At 41.7% G+C, this 7,120-nt stretch overlaps 1 pseudogene; it reads right to left on the bottom strand.

Annotated features, from left to right (window-relative positions):
- Positions 1-5,834: 5,834 nt before the first annotated feature.
- LOC131481428 (small ribosomal subunit protein eS17-like) lies at positions 5,835-6,303 on the bottom strand (annotated as a pseudogene).
- Positions 6,304-7,120: the final 817 nt, after the last annotated feature.

Below are 7,120 nucleotides of genomic sequence, written 5' to 3'. Positions count from 1 at the left end.
TTCTGTTGTTTTGGTTTCTCTGTAGCTCTTTGTATATTCTGGAGATTAGCCCTCTATCTCCTATGTAGTGTGCAAAGATCTTCTCCCATTCTGTAGGTTGTTTTTTTTTTTTTTTTTTTACTTTGTTGATTGTTTCTCTAGCTGTACAGAAGCTTCTTAGTTTGATGAGGTCCCAATTGTTTATTTTGGTCTCGATTTCTACTGCTTTTGGAGTCTTTTTTAGGAAGTGAGGGCCTACCCCTAAGTGTTGCAGTGTGTTTCCAACATTTTCTTCCAAAGGTTTGAAGGTTTCTGGATGTAGGTTTGGGTCTTTTATCCATTTAGATTCTATCTTGGTGTATGGTGAGAGATGTGGGTCTATCTTTTTGTTTCTGCAGGCTATCAACCAGTTGTCCCAACAGCATTTATTGAACAGACCTTTCCATTTGCTTGGATTGTTGTTTGTCTTTTTGTCAAAGATTAATTGAGTGTATCTGTGTGGGTTTCCATCTGTTGTTCCTATTCTGTTCCACTGATCTTCCTCTCTATCTTTGTGCCAGTTCCAGGCTGTTTTGACAACCACTGCCCTATAGTATGTCCATAGATCCGGTACTGTGATTCCCCCTGTTAAATGCCTGTTCTTCAGAGTGGTTCTGGCTATTCGTGGTTTTTTGTGTTTCCAGATGAATCTGTGTATCATTTTTTCCAGTTCGATGAAGAATGCTGTGGGTAATTTGATTGGGATTGCATTGAATGTATATATTGCTTTTGGTAGTATAGACATTTCCAACCATGAAGACTCCCAGACCTTCACCACAAACTACTAATACGAGCAACAAGGACTATACCCCAACTGCCAAGGAGGTCACAGGGAATTGGATGCCCTCGGAGGCCGAGTACTCTGAGGTCACCCACCCCCAACCAGAGCTTCCGCTGGGGATGGAAGAAGTCCAAACACTACCGCGCAGAAACCAACGTCATCGGAAAGACAACCAGAAGCCCTGAGCGGTCCGCAGAAACAGAAGAACAATAAATGTCCTTCGGGACCAGGGAGGAGAGCTTTCTCTGGTCCGAGCCTGGCTCCACCTCTGGACCCCCGCCCTCCCTTGCAGTGACCATCGGGATAGCTTCAAAGGCCCCTTACAGCAAACAAACAATCATACAAACTAGAAAAAACCTGGAATAAATAGACAAACAACAGAAAGTAGAGCTTGAAATCTGACAGGAAAGAGCTGGCATGGATTGGCTCATGCCTTGCTGGGTGGGACACAAAGATTAGTTACTCCTCATCATGGTGTTGAGGATTTTCCTGCACACACTCCCCCCCAAAAAAATGTTCTGCACCTTAAATGTTGACAAATATCTTGTTAGATTTACAAGCCAGTCTAGATTATCCCAAAATCTGCCAAGATCAACAAAATTATACTTCAACACAACAAATGGCTAAATACTGAAATGAAATAGACACGAGACAGCTGAATGGTACCTTATAGCCTTTTCAAGGTATATAGCAGCCGGTCCGGTCCTGTATATAAACTAAAATTGAGATGTCAATGAGCTAATCATGGGTTGTGGTTAGGACTTGTTTTTTTTTTTTTTTTAACATATTGGATACTCAAAACCATGTCAATTCCATAATATTGCAAATTGCTGTTGATGTTATATTGGGACTCTTAATTGACTGTGATGATATTATACCAGCTCTAACTTTGGACCAGAAATGGTCTCCCCAAGAAACTGTTCAACCCGTCTGGACAATAAGTAGCTGGACTCCATGCTTGGTATATGTTTGCAAGAAAAGAATCTTGATTGAATTTGAACTGTAATGCTGCATCAAGGTGGAGGAATCCACCAGGGGGGAAGGGAGGGGAGGGGTGGGGTGGGGGGGATTCCCAGAGCCTATGAAACTGTCACATAATGCTCAATATTAATAAAAAAATAGAAATCCATACATATGAGGGTGCTTCAGGAAGAGCATAAAGATGCATATCATTAAAAGATACATAAATTTATATGTTTTCATGAACTCTTTGATGTCACCTTGCTTTATTTGTGATGGGACTTGGTCTTTTGGCTCAGTGGATCACAGCACCCTTTCCTCAGCATGTTAATGACTCTTATAAATCTGTGAAACATCAGCAATTGTAAAAATTTGTATTATATGCTTTCTGTTCCAAGGCATCATGTGTGAGTGCAAACATTCTAGAAAGTTACACATCTGGAAGGTGATGTATTGGAACGGAACCAGTGTTTACTGATTGAGGTCTTCCTGCACCCTGCATCTCAAATCCAGGATCCAGGAGCCCCCCCCGATCTCCCAAGTGGGTGCAGGGTCCCAAGGCTTTGGGCCGTCCTCGACTGCTTTCCCAGGCCACAAGCAGGGAGCTGGATGTGAAGTAGAGTGGCTGGAATATGAGCCATTGCCCATATGGAATCCCAGCACGTGCAAGGCATGCACTTTAGCTGGTAGGCTACCGCACAGACCTTGTACTGTGCATCTTAATTCTGGGTGATTTAGAAACCAATCCCTAAGTCTGTGGGATGCATGTTAACGTTGGCCTTTTCTACTGCAGATGTCATCGTTGAAGTTGCACAACGTCTTTGAAACCAAGAGTGATGATTTTGATGAAACTTGGAACAAACTGTTAACGACAATTGGAGCACAGTCGTCATGCTGGAGTATGTCAATAGATAAACCTGATATGATCACTTCCCATATCCTTTCAGAGAGAGCTGTGCAAGAGGGTGCTGAGGTTGATCAGCCTTTTTTTTTTTTTTTTTTTTGGTGGCTAAAGCAGGTGAAAGCTTCTAGAAATCAAAGATACAGTATTGCCTGTGCTTGCATTTCCCAGCCCACCTGCTCTTCTGTGGTAATCAGCATTTGGTAACCTCTCATTCAACAAATCCTGATTGATCACCGGGTCTGTTTTAGGTTTGTGGAACACAATTATGAACAAAGCAAACTCTTGTCCCATTATAAGGGAAAGAGACAGTACACAGACTTGAAAATCCAATGCCAGTTTCTCTCAGATAATAATGGTCAGTGTCATGGAAATGAATGGAACTGGTACGGGTGTGTGGACACGGATTGGTGCATGAGGTTCTTCTGGATAGCATCATCTGTAAGGCCAGCAAGGAGGTCATCTGTGAGCAGGGTTATTAAAAGAGGTCGGAGGTAGGCAGGTGTGTGAGACGGAGGTTTCCAGGCATATGGTCAATGCTGATCTCTCTAAGGTAAGAGGGAATCACGTGCTTTATTGCAGTATCTTACACTTGTAGATTTGGGGTGTGATGGGAAGTGCTGGTCATGGTTTCTCTACAACATCATGCCAATGACCTGTTGATTACTGACCTTCTCAGTACCCTTGGGGGAAAGGGTAATGAAGGATGTCTCCTTTCTGGGATGTGTGTTTCTCAGAATAGCTTTGTTGTCATAAAACAGTGAATCAACATGTTCCCAAAACCTCATTCTGCTAAGATGAAGCTGCATAGAGGTGTGAGCGGAAAAGCAGGGGGACTTCGAATCCATCACAACTGGAGCTGTTTACTGGGCTTCCTACAATTGTCAGAGAACAGAAACTGGAAACTTTCTGGCCGACTTCCGAGTTTGCAAAGATGTCGCATGTTTTCTGTATTGTTTGATACCTCACACAAACTGTCAGATCTGCAGGGCAGATACAGGCAATCTATGGAGTAGGGGAGGGAGCTGTTTTCAGAGGTAAAGGGACCTGCTCATCTCAGATACCTGTTGGTTAGGAGGCACAGACCTGTATGTAAAGCTTCTCTTTGCTTGCCAGTCTGGCTGGAGGGCTGTCAACAGGAATTCTTCCAGTGAGGAGCTTATTACTCTTCAATTCGCAGGTGTTTCTATGAACACGATCAATAATTTTGGAAAAGGAATCAATAAGATTTGAAAGGTGTAAAAGGCTACTCATATTAATGAGGTAGGTAAGTACTTATGTTTGGTTAAGTATACTTTTAAAATGTATTTTAAAAATTAATTTACGATGCAGTTCCATACACTCTGGGATTTGCTTGCTTCCCCCCACAATCTGTCCCCCCCAAGCACTGATATCCTCTATATTATTACAATAGTATAGTCCTTTGAAAGCATTCATAAGTCCATCATTCTGTTTTTGAAGTGCATCCTGACATTGTAGGTGTGGAAAATGGCAGACAGTCCAGCATCCTATTGTCAAGATATATTTAAGAGTTTCATTCGGAATCCGTCTTTGATTTGGAAGTAGAGATGCATTAACATAACACTTTTAGCTACATTATGACAGTCAGGACAGAGAAGTTGGATATAAAGGTTGACAGGGAGGAAACTGAATATGATTAGGGAGTATGGGAGGTTGCAGCTGACAGCTCAATACCTGAATCCTTACTATCCATATGGGAGACCTATATCAGCTGCCTGATTCCTTAATTCAGCCTGCCTCTACACCACTCCTGATTCCACAGTCTCTTATTTTAATTACTAGGGTTCTCAAAGCCTTGGTAGGCTTTGGGGAGTGAAATAGTTTGTGGCACATTTCTGTTTGTCTCTGCTTTTCTGCCTTTGTCGATCTTCCTTTCAAATCAATAAAAACGCTGAATTAAAACATTTCTCAGGACTCATATGGAGGTAATGGGAACACATCATTTCGAACTTTGCTCATGAGAAATCATCTTCTTTTACTGATTAATACGAAACAGGATTTAACTACCATGCTATTTTAAACTGAAAATTTATAGCAAAACGAATTTAATCCTCATTTAGGATCTAGCTGGGGTTTCTTAAGTTTCAGAGTAGAATGTCAAAAACAATACCCACTCCTAGCTCCGCAATCTCTTGTTTTAATTATTGAGTTCTCGGAGATTTTTTTTAGGAAACTCTATGTATAAATATACAGAGTCTTAGAAAAAACAGCTGATATTTGAAATATTTCATCCTTTTATCTAGGTTCCTGAAGGAGAGAAACCGTTTTCTGTGAACATATATTTCTTTATTGAGCAACATTTGTAGTTTCTAACAGTACCTGTTGATGAACAGGTATTCTCCCGTACAAATACACTAAGAACTTTCTGGTAAGATAATTCAAGCTTTCAAGACACTCAATTAGGTAAAAAAAAAATTTCATTTTTAAAATGTCACTTCAGGGCCCGGCAGCGTGGCCTAGCGGTTAAAGGCCTCGCCTTGAACGCACCAGAATCCCATTTTGGCGCTGGTTCTAATCCCGGCAGCTCCACTTCCCATCCAGCTCCCTGCTTGTGGCCTGGGAAAGCAGTCAAGGATGGCCCAAAGCTTTGGGTCCCTGCACCTATGTGGGAGACCCAGAAGAGGTTCCTGGTTCCTGGCTTCGGATCGGTGCGTATCGGCCGTTGTGGCTCACTTGGGGAGTGAAACGTTGGATGGAAGATCTTCCTCTCTGTCTCTCCTCCTCTCTGTATATCCGGCTTTCCAATAATAATAAGCCTTAAAAAAAATGTCACTTCAGAGACACTTGCTTGTGTTGACATGTAAGTGATCTCTGATGTGAAAATGGCTTCTTTAATATTTTAATTTTTCAAAAAAATAAAATACTAATGTTCTATCATCCTCTGTGATGAAAGATCTATATCCCATTCAGTACTTATTACTCTGTAAGAACCTTTCTATCTCATTAACTATGTAATTTTCTTGTAGACCTTTCCATGTCATTCTTATCTTTTTATTAAATAATGTAAAAATCTCTTAACGAGCTCTGTAACAATTATGAAACTATGTAGGAAATCATATCAACTAGAAATTCATACTTTTCTGCTAACAAAGTGTATCTAACCCCTGAAAAAGGTCAAATATGCAGTTCACTTTGTAAAAACTCTTTTTTTTTTTTGGCAGCAGTCGTGGTTATTGAAGATCTGACAGTGGGAAGGTTCACACGGCTCCCCGAGGCGTTTTGAAGTTCACCCCAGCGGTGGGCTAGTGACCTGCAGGTTGGACAGGCTGCCGAAGTTCAGAAGCTTCAGCATCTCCTTGGTATCAGCGTCCACTTCGATGATCTGATGCAGGGCCGAGACTCGGGGACGTAGTTATCTCCCGGCTCCCTCTCCTCCTCCTGCGGCTTGATGGAGATGCCTCTCACCGGGCCTCGCTGGATGCGCTTCATCAGGTGCATAACGTAGCTCGCGATCTTGTTGCGGAGCTTCTTGCTGGTTATGATGGCGATTTCCTTGCACACGCGCTTGTTGGTGTGGAAGTCGTTGCCCAGCCGGATGTAGTACTTCTCAATGATGACCCGCGCCGCCTTCCTCGCGGTTTTGGTGCGAACGCGACCCATGTTGGCAGATCGTGAGTGAAAAGCGTAAAAACTCTTAAAATTCCAAAAGAGTTCTCTGAGTGCTGGACAGTGTGTAGCTTAGCAGGATGCTTTCTGTTCGTGCACCTGGGAAGGCAACGGATGATGGTCCAAGCATTTGAGTAATCGCCAACATGTGGTAGAAAGAGTTTTTGGTGACTCACTTTGTCCTAGCCCGTCCACGGCTGTTGTGTACATTTACTGAGTCAAACAACGAATGGAAGTGTCTGTCTCCTCTGTCCCACCCTGTCTGTATTACTCTGCTTTTGAATCAGTTGTCAAAAATACATTCTCACACAAAATTATCCATCAAGCGATATTTTTAAAAATAGATCGCAGGTTTTTAAAAAATGTTAACTGAGAAAGCAAATGGATGAAACTATAGCTATACATGGAAGAATTATGAAAGCAATCTAACCCAAGAGTGCTTCAAAATATTGCAGAAAGTGAAATTAAAACATTGGAATAAGAAATTTCAAATCTAGGAGAAGTCTTTGGATGATATATATTTCCCATCATTTCCACATATATTATTTTTTATGGCCATATAAAATGGTATATACTTTTAAGTACCTTCTCTTAAATCAGCCTTTTTTCATCACATCCTCATATGGAGAGTTACACAAGGAAAATTGAATAAAATGTTAAATGTAGGTTTAGAACTGCATAAAAAAAAGATTTCCAAATTTTGTGAACGACACCGATGAAACAATTCTAAAATATGTGGCAAACAGGGACAGGCCTTGTAGGAAGCTTGTACCCGGTACCTGTGCTCCTTCCTCTGCTCCTAATTCACACGCAAGGGAGGAAATAACGGTTGA

This window comes from Ochotona princeps, chromosome 11 (genome assembly GCF_030435755.1).
Source record: "Ochotona princeps isolate mOchPri1 chromosome 11, mOchPri1.hap1, whole genome shotgun sequence".
In the NCBI taxonomy this organism is placed as follows: Eukaryota; Metazoa; Chordata; class Mammalia; order Lagomorpha; family Ochotonidae; genus Ochotona; species Ochotona princeps.
Note: the sequence above shows the minus strand (reverse complement) of the source record. Positions and strands in the feature narration are given on the sequence as shown.